Below are 10,000 nucleotides of genomic sequence, written 5' to 3' on the forward strand. Positions count from 1 at the left end.
GCGGGGGCTTGGCGGCGCGCGGGCTTGGACGGCGGCGGCGGGTCTTCCCCCGGCCGCGCGCGCGGGCGCGCGGTGCGGGGCGGGGACCCGTTGTCCGCGGTCTCCGGCGGCGGGGGTAGACCTGGTGTCCCGGGCGGCTGTGCCGGGCCGGGGCCGGCGGGGCGAGCGCCCCTGCGGCGAGTCGTCGGGCGCGCGCGCGCGCGGCGGCTGCGGCCCGGCCCGGCCCGGCCCGGCCCGGCGGCTGCGGCCCGGCCCGGCCGGTCGGCGCGGGCGGGTGCCGGGTACGGCGGGTCTCCTCGCCCTGGCGAGGGGCGGAGCGGGTCTTCCCGCTGCCGTCCTCGGCCGGGCTTTCCCTAGCCTCCCGGGGTAGACCAGCTGTCCGCCGCCGGACTCGGGTCTGCGGCAGCCCGGGGCTCGGGGTAGACCAGCTGTCCGCCGCCGGACTCGGTCTGCGGCAGCCCGGGGCTCGGGGTAGACCTGCTGTCCGGCGCCGGACTCGGTCTGCGGCAGCCCGGGGCTCGGGGTAGACCTGGTGTCCGCCGCCGGACTTAGGCTACGGCAGCCCGGGGCTCGGGGTAGACCTGGTGTCCGCCGCCGGACTTAGGCTACGGCAGCCCGGGGCTCGGGGTAGACCTGGTGTCCGCCGCCGGACTTAGGCTACGGCAGCCCGGGGCTCGGGGTAGACCTGGTGTCCGCCGCCGGACTTAGGCTACGGCAGCCCGGGGCTCGGGGTAGACCTGGTGTCCGCCGCCGGACTTAGGCTACGGCAGCCCGGGGCTCGGGGTAGACCTGGTGTCCGCCGCCGGACTTAGGCTACGGCAGCCCAGGCCCCGGGGTAGACCTATTGTCCCAGGGCCCGGGGTAGACCTGGTGTCCCTAACCCTAAACCTAACCCTAACCCTAACCCCAACCCCAACCCCAACCCACACCCTAACCCTAACCCTAACCCTAACCCCAACCCCAACCCCAACCCCAACCCTAACCCTAACCCTACCCCTTACCCCAACCCTAACCCTAACCCTTACCCCAACCCCAACCCCAACCCTTACCCTAACCCTAACCCTAACCCTAACCCTAACCCTAACCCTTACCCCAACCCCAACCCTTACCCTAACCCTAACCCCGGGGTAGACCTGGTGTCCGAGGGCCCCGGGGTAGACCGGGTGTCGCGGGCCCCGGGGTAGACCTGGTTTCCCTAACCCTAACCCTAACCCTAACCCCAACCCCAACCCCAACCCCAACCCTAACCCCTACCCCAACCCCAACCCCAACCCCAACCCCAACCCTTACCCTAACCCTAACCCTTACCCCAACCCTTACCCTAACCCTAACCCTAACCCCCGGGTAGACCTGGTGACCGAGGGCCCCGGGGTAGACCCGGTGTCGCGGGCCCCGGGGTAGACCTGGTTTCCCTAACCCTAACCCCAACCCCAACCCCAACCCCAACCCTAACCCTAACCCTAACCCCAACCCCAACCCCAACCCACACCCTAACCCTAACCCTAACCCCGAGGTAGACCTGGTGTCCCAGGGCCCGGGGTAGACCTGGTGTCAGAGGGCCCCGGGGTAGACCTGGTGTCCCAGGGCCCGGGGTAGACCTGGTGTCCCGTTCCCCGGGGTAGACCTGGTGTCAGAGGGCCCCGGGGTAGACCTGTTGTCCCAGGGCACGGGGTAGACCTGGTGTCCCGGGCGCCAGGGTACACCTGGTGTCCGAGGGCCCTGGGTAGACCTGGTGTCCCAGGGCCCGGGGTAGACCTGGTGTCCCGGGGCCCGGGGTAGACCTGGTGTCCCAGGGCCCGGGGTAGACCTGGTGTCCCGTTCCCCGGGGTAGACCTGGTGTCCTGGGACCATGGGTAGACCTGGTGTCCCGTTCCCCGGGGTAGACCTGGTGTCCCGTTCCCCGGGGTAGACCTGGTGTCCCGGGCCCCGGGGTAGACCTGGTGTCCCGTTCCCCGGGGTAGACCTGGTGTCAGAGGGCCCCGGGGTAGACCTGTTGTCCCAGGGCCCGGGGTAGACCTGGTGTCCCGTTCCCCGGGGTAGACCTGGTGTCCCGGGCCCCGGGGTAGACCTGGTGTCCCGTTCCCCGGGGTAGACCTGGTGTCAGAGGGCCCCGGGGTAGACCTGTTGTCCCAGGGCCCGGGGTAGACCTGGTGTCCCGTTCCCCGGGGTAGACCTGGTGTCCGAGGGCCCTGGGTAGACCTGGTGTCCCAGGGCCCGGGGTAGACCTGGTGTCCCGTTCCCCGGGGTAGACCTGGTGTCCGAGGGCCCTGGGTAGACCTGGTGTCGCGGGCCCCGGGGTAGACCTGTTGTCCTAGAGCACTGGGTAGACCAGGTGTCGCGGGCCCCGGGGTAGACCTGGTGTCCCAGGGCCCGGGGTAGACCTGGTGTCCCGTTCCCCGGGGTAGACCTGGTGTCCTGGGACCATGGGTAGACCTGGTGTCGCGGGCCCCGGGGTAGACCTGTTGTCCCAGGGCCCGGGGTAGACCTGGTGTCCCGGGCGCCAGGGTAGACCTGGTGTCCGAGGGCCCTGGGTAGACCTGGTGTCCCGTTCCCCGGGGTAGACCTGGTGTCCTGGGACCATGGGTAGACCTGGTGTCCCGTTCCCCGGGGTAGACCTGGTGTCCCGGGGCCCGGGGTAGACCTGGTGTCCCGGGCCCCGGGGTAGACCTGGTGTCCCGTTCCCCGGGGTAGACCTGGTGTCAGAGGGCCCCGGGGTAGACCTGTTGTCCCAGGGCCCGGGGTAGACCTGGTGTCCCGTTCCCCGGGGTAGACCTGGTGTCCGAGGGCCCTGGGTAGACCTGGTGTCCCGTTCCCCGGGGTAGACCTGGTGTCCCGTTCCCCGGGGTAGACCTGGTGTCAGAGGGCCCCGGGGTAGACCTGTTGTCCCAGGGCACGGGGTAGACCTGGTGTCCCGGGCGCCAGGGTAGACCTGGTGTCCGAGGGCCCTGGGTAGACCTGGTGTCCGAGGGCCCTGGGTAGACCTGGTGTCCCAGGGCCCGGGGTAGACCTGGTGTCCCGGGGCCCGGGGTAGACCTGGTGTCCCAGGGCCCGGGGTAGACCTGGTGTCCCGTTCCCCGGGGTAGACCTGGTGTCCTGGGACCATGGGTAGACCTGGTGTCCCGTTCCCCGGGGTAGACCTGGTGTCCCGTTCCCCGGGGTAGACCTGGTGTCCCGGGCCCCGGGGTAGACCTGGTGTCCCGTTCCCCGGGGTAGACCTGGTGTCAGAGGGCCCCGGGGTAGACCTGTTGTCCCAGGGCCCGGGGTAGACCTGGTGTCCCGTTCCCCGGGGTAGACCTGGTGTCCGAGGGCCCTGGGTAGACCTGGTGTCCCGTTCCCCGGGGTAGACCTGGCGTCCCGGGCCCCGGGGTAGACCTGGTGTCCCGGGCGCCGGGGTAGACCTGGTGTCAGAGGGCCCCGGGGTAGACCTGTTGTCCCAGGGCACGGGGTAGACCTGGTGTCCCGGGCGCCAGGGTAGACCTGGTGTCCGAGGGCCCTGGGTAGACCTGGTGTCCGAGGGCCCTGGGTAGACCTGGTGTCCCAGGGCCCGGGGTAGACCTGGTGTCCCGGGGCCCGGGGTAGACCTGGTGTCCCAGGGCCCGGGGTAGACCTGGTGTCCCGTTCCCCGGGGTAGACCTGGTGTCCTGGGACCATGGGTAGACCTGGTGTCCCGTTCCCCGGGGTAGACCTGGTGTCCCGTTCCCCGGGGTAGACCTGGTGTCCCGGGCCCCGGGGTAGACCTGGTGTCCCGTTCCCCGGGGTAGACCTGGTGTCAGAGGGCCCCGGGGTAGACCTGTTGTCCCAGGGCCCGGGGTAGACCTGGTGTCCCGTTCCCCGGGGTAGACCTGGTGTCCGAGGGCCCTGGGTAGACCTGGTGTCCCGTTCCCCGGGGTAGACCTGGCGTCCCGGGCCCCGGGGTAGACCTGGTGTCCCGTTCCCCGGGGTAGACCTGGTGTCAGAGGGCCCCGGGGTAGACCTGTTGTCCCAGGGCCCGGGGTAGACCTGGTGTCCCGTTCCCCGGGGTAGACCTGGTGTCCGAGGGCCCTGGGTAGACCTGGTGTCCCAGGGCCCGGGGTAGACCTGGTGTCCCGTTCCCCGGGGTAGACCTGGTGTCCGAGGGCCCTGGGTAGACCTGGTGTCGCGGGCCCCGGGGTAGACCTGTTGTCCTAGAGCACTGGGTAGACCAGGTGTCGCGGGCCCCGGGGTAGACCTGGTGTCCCAGGGCCCGGGGTAGACCTGGTGTCCCGTTCCCCGGGGTAGACCTGGTGTCCTGGGACCATGGGTAGACCTGGTGTCGCGGGCCCCGGGGTAGACCTGGTGTCCCAGGACCATGGGTAGACCTGGTGTCCCAGGGCCCGGGGTAGACCTGGTGTCCCGTTCCCCGGGGTAGACCTGGTGTCCTGGGACCATGGGTAGACCTGGTGTCCCGGGCCCCGGGGTAGGCCCTGGGACACCAGGTCTACCCCGGGGAACGGGACACCAGGTCTACCCCGAGTCCCGGGACAACAGGTCTACCCGGCGCTCGAGGACACCGGGTCTACCCCGGCGCCCGGGACACCAGGTCTACCCCGGTCCCTGGGACACCAGGTCTACCCGGCGCTCGAGGACACCAGGTCTACCCCGGAGCCCGGGACACCAGGTCTACCCCGGCCCCCGGGACACCAGGTCTACCCCCGAGCCCGGGACACCAGGTCTACCCCGGCCCCTGGGACACCAGGTCTACCCCGGCCCCTGGGACACCAGGTCTACCCCGGAGCCCGGGACACCAGGTCTACCCCGGCCCCTGGGACACCAGGTCTACCCCGGAGCCCGGGACACCAGGTCTACCCCGGTCCCCGGGACACCAGGTCTACCCAGCGCTCTAGGACAACAGGTCTACCCCGGCGCCCGGGACACCAGGTCTACCCAGGGCTCTAGGACAACAGGTCTACCCCGGCGCCCGGGATACCAGGTCTACCCAGGGCTCTAGGACAACAGGTCTACCCCGCTTCTGGCCCCTGGGACACCAGGTCTACCCCGTCTTGTGCCGAAGACACCAGGTCTACCCCGGAGCCCGGGACACCAGGTCTACCCCGGCGCCCGGGACACCAGGTCTACCCCGGAGCCCGGGACACCAGGTCTACCCCGGCCCCCGGGACACCAGGTCTACCCCGGAGCCCGGGACACCAGGTCTACCCCGGCGCCCGGGACACCAGGTCTACCCCGTCTTGTGCCGAAGACACCAGGTCTACCCCGGAGCCCGGGACACCAGGTCTACCCCGGCGCCCGGGACACCAGGTCTACCCCGGAGCCCCGGACACCAGGTCTACCCCGGCCCCCGGGACACCAGGTCTACCCCGGAGCCCGGGACACCAGGTCTACCCCGGCGCCCGGGACACCAGGTCTACCCCGGAGCCCCGGACACCAGGTCTACCCCGGCCCCCGGGACACCAGGTCTACCCCGGAGCCCCGGACACCAGGTCTACCCCGGCCCCCGGGACACCAGGTCTACCCCGGAGACCCGGACACCAGGTCTACCCCGGCGCCCGGGACACCAGGTCTACCCCGGCGCCCGGGACACCAGGTCTACCCCGGAGCCCCGGACACCAGGTCTACCCCGGCGCCCGGGACACCAGGTCTACCCCGGAGACCCGGACACCAGGTCTACCCCGGCGCCCGGGACACCAGGTCTACCCCGGAGCCCCGGACACCAGGTCTACCCCGGCCCCCGGGACACCAGGTCTACCCCGGAGACCCGGACACCAGGTCTACCCCGGCGCCCGGGACACCAGGTCTACCCCGGAGCCCGGGACACCAGGTCTACCCCGGCGCCCGGGACACCAGGTCTACCCCGGAGCCCCGGACACCAGGTCTACCCCGGCCCCCGGGACACCAGGTCTACCCCGGAGACCCGGACACCAGGTCTACCCCGGCCCCCGGGACACCAGGTCTACCCCGGGCTCTAGGACAACAGGTCTACCCCGCTTCTGGCCGGAGACACCAGGTCTACCCCGTCTTGTGCCGCAGACACCAGGTCTACCCCGTCTCGGGCCGGGGACACCAGGTCTACCCCGTCTCTGGCCGCGGACAGCCGGTCTACCCCGTCTCGGTCCGGGGACACCAGGTCTGCTGGCTCTCGGGCCGGGGACACCAGGTCTTCTCCGGATCTGGCGGGACACCAGGTCTACCCCGGTCCCTGGGACACCAGGTCTACCCCGGCGCCCGGGACACCAGGTCTACCCCGGAGCCCGGGACACCAGGTCTACCCCGGCGCCCGGGACACCAGGTCTACCCCGGAGCCCCGGACACCAGGTCTACCCCGGCGCCCGGGACACCAGGTCTACCCCGGAGACCCGGACACCAGGTCTACCCCGGCGCCCGGGACACCAGGTCTACCCCGGAGCCCGGGACACCAGGTCTACCCCGGCGCCCGGGACACCAGGTCTACCCCGGAGCCCCGGACACCAGGTCTACCCCGGCCCCCGGGACACCAGGTCTACCCCGGAGACCCGGACACCAGGTCTACCCCGGCCCCCGGGACACCAGGTCTACCCCGGGCTCTAGGACAACAGGTCTACCCCGCTTCTGGCCGGAGACACCAGGTCTACCCCGTCTTGTGCCGCAGACACCAGGTCTACCCCGTCTCGGGCCGGGGACACCAGGTCTACCCCGTCTCTGGCCGCGGACAGCCGGTCTACCCCGTCTCGGTCCGGGGACACCAGGTCTGCTGGCTCTCGGGCCGGGGACACCAGGTCTTCTCCGGATCTGGCGGGACACCAGGTCTACCCCGGTCCCTGGGACACCAGGTCTACCCCGGCGCCCGGGACACCAGGTCTACCCCGGAGCCCGGGACACCAGGTCTACCCCGGCGCCCGGGACACCAGGTCTACCCCGGCGCCCGGGACACCAGGTCTACCCCGGAGACCCGGACACCAGGTCTACCCCGGCCCCCGGGACACCAGGTCTACCCCGGAGACCCGGACACCAGGTCTACCCCGGCGCCCGGGACACCAGGTCTACCCCGGCGCCCGGGACACCAGGTCTACCCCGGAGCCCCGGACACCAGGTCTACCCCGGCCCCCGGGACACCAGGTCTACCCCGGAGACCCGGACACCAGGTCTACCCCGGCCCCCGGGACACCAGGTCTACCCCGGAGCCCGGGACACCAGGTCTACCCCGGCCCCTGGGACACCAGGTCTACCCCGGCCCCTGGACACCAGGTCTACCTCGCGCCGGCGGGACTTAGTCAAATAGCGGCGGGTGCCGGGTAGACCTGTTGTCTCGGCCGGCTGCGGAAGTTCACCAAGGGGTCGCTGTTGTCGGCTGCCTCCGGCTACCTCATCGTAGGCTGCGGCCTGAGGCGGCGCCCCTTCCCGGTCGATCTCCCTCGGTCCTCTTGGAGGCCTCGGCGGCTTGGGACTTATCTGCCCGTATTATGGGAGCGAGGTGACGGGCCGCATCCCCGTAGGTTGGCTGAGGCTGTGCCTACGTTTCAGGCGGAGAGGAGCAGCCGCACTCAGGTGGCCGGCAAAGGGAAAAAGCCAGTGTTCCGCCTAGCCGGGGCGAGTCTCCTTGTGGCTCGGCTCCGGCTCCCGTCCCTCCCGGGGAAGTTGGCACAGTGAGAGCGAGGCCGAGAGAGAAGGGCTGAGAAAAGACGGACCGGATCCCCCCGAGAGACCGAGAGAGAAGGGCTGCGAGCGGAGGGGCCGGTTCCCCCGGGAGGCCGAGAGATAGAGAGAAGGGGCCGGATTCCCCCCGGGATGCCGAGAGAGAAGGGCTGCCGAGCGGAGGGGCCGGATTCCCCCCGGGATGCCGAGAGAGAAGGGCTGCCGAGCGGAGGGGGCCGGTTTCCCCCGGGATGCCGAGAGAGAAGGGCTGCCAGCGGGGAGGGGCCGGTTTCCCCCGGGATGCCGAGAGAGAAGGGCTGCCGAGCGGAGGGGCCGGATCTCCCCCCGGGATGCCGAGAGAGAAGGGCTGCCGAGCGGAGGGGCCGGATCTCCCCCCGGGATGCCGAGAGAGAAGGGCTGCCGAGCGGAGGGGCCGGATCTCCCCCCGGGATGCCGAGAGAGAAGGGCTGCCGAGCGGAGGGGCCGGATCTCCCCCCGGGATGCCGAGAGAGAAGGGCTGCCGAGCGGAGGGGCCGGATCTCCCCCCGGGATGCCGAGAGAGAAGGGCTGCCGAGCGGAGGGGCCGGTTTCCCCCCGGGATGCCGAGAGAGAAGGGCTGCCGAGCGGAGGGGCCGGATCTCCCCCCGGGATGCCGAGAGAGAAGGGCTGCCGAGCGGAGGGGCCGGATCCCCCCGGGATGCCGAGAGAGAAGGGCTGTGAAAGGCGATTCGAGAGAGCCGCTTGGCGGGCGAGGCGGCGGCGCCTCGTCCCTTTTGTGCCTGGCCTTAAGCCGGGGCCCACTCGGCGGGCACTGTTTCGGGCCGTCCGCCCGCCCGGTGAAGCTGCGGAGCCGGGGTCGGGGCGCCCCGTCCCCGGGCCGCCTCGTTGAAGCCGTCCCCCTTCCTCGGCCTTAAGCCGGGGACCCGCGTTGGCGGGCGGAGTTTTTCGGAGTTGACGGACCCGGCACCCGACAGAGAGAGAGAGAGAGAGAGAGATTCCGAGAGCCCCCCGGACCTTTCCCGGGCGAGGCGGCGGCGCCTCGTCCACCTCGGTCGTGGGCGCATCGACCGAGCCCCTTGGGCCGGGCGGGCTGGGTTGCCACGCGGGTCCGCGTTTTTTCTTTTTTTTCCGCGGTTTAGGCGCGCCGGTGCGCGGGCAGAGAGTGGGGGCGCCCGCCCGGCCTCCGCGGATTTTTCTCTGGCGGCCTTAAGCCGCGGCACCGAGGAGCCGTTGCGACGAAGGCGCGCGCGGGCCACGTCGGCGAGAGAGAAGGGAGCGAGCGGGATGTCTGGGGCTCCGTGGGGGAGTGAGACTCGTAACTCGCCCCCGCGGGTGCCTCCGGCGTCCCGGGCCCGCGGCCCCCGTGGCTAGCACGGGTCGCTGCGAACGCCGCCTCCATGTGCCTTTTTGTCGTGCCGTTCCTCCGGCTATTTTTTTTCCGGAAAGGGAAAGCCGGCCGCCGGCGGCGCGCGGTCCGGTGGCACGTATTTCTCGCACGCTCGGCCGGGTTCCCCGGGCCGGAAGGGGAAGCCGAGTCCCCCCGGCCTGGCGGGCCAGCCCAGTCCCAGTCCTGCCGTTGCCTAGCCGAGAAGGGAATCCGTTGGCGCCCGCGGGCGGGCGGGCGGGTGGCGGCACCCCCCGCGCTCCTCCTCTGCCGCGAGCGCTCCGCAGGCGGGGCTGGGCGGCCGTCGCCCCGTTGTCCCAGGACCGTGGCCGTGGGGGGGCCGTCGTCGTCGCCGTCGTCGGCGCGGCTCCTTCCTCGGCCGCACTCGATCGATGAGGCTTTTCGGGTGGCGTCGGAGAGGGCCCCCGGCCGGCCGGCTCTCCTTCCGGGGCTTCTCTGTCGCGGGGAAGTCACGGCGGGGGTGTCCGCTGCTCGGGCAGGGCGGTCTCCTTTTCCAGTTCGCTTCCCGTCGCAGGCGAGGTGTCGCCCCTCCCGCTGCCGGGGAGGGCGGCTTTACCGACCCCAGCTGTGTGACGGCCGCGTGGCCCCGCTAGCCTACAGGTGTCCTTCGAAAACCACGCGAGGTGCCGGTGCCGGCCCCGGTCCGGGTTAGCGCCCCGTGGGTGCCGGCCGCGAGCAGCGCCGGGCGGCGGTGCGGTTGGAGCTGAGCCGCGGGTCATGGATGGCGAGAGAGAAGAGAGGGCGAAAACGACCCGAGAACCGATGGGGCGCGGACGGGGGAGCAGAGCCCGATCCGCGCGCTCCTTTGCCGTTCCGCCGCCTGCTGCAGAGCGAGCCGCCCCGGCCGAAAAGGGGGCCTCGGTGTCCGGGCCGCGCCCGCCTCGTCGGGTCGCTGTCTCCTCTAGCACGTCCGGTGCTTTCCGCGCGGCCCGGTGGGGGGACGCGTCGGACGGGGTTCGCTCCCCGCGAGCGGGCCCCGCTCGGCCCAACCTCGCCGGCGGCCGGTCGCTC

Source organism: Zonotrichia albicollis, unplaced genomic scaffold (assembly GCF_047830755.1).
Source record: "Zonotrichia albicollis isolate bZonAlb1 unplaced genomic scaffold, bZonAlb1.hap1 Scaffold_142, whole genome shotgun sequence".
In the NCBI taxonomy this organism is placed as follows: domain Eukaryota; kingdom Metazoa; phylum Chordata; class Aves; order Passeriformes; family Passerellidae; genus Zonotrichia; species Zonotrichia albicollis.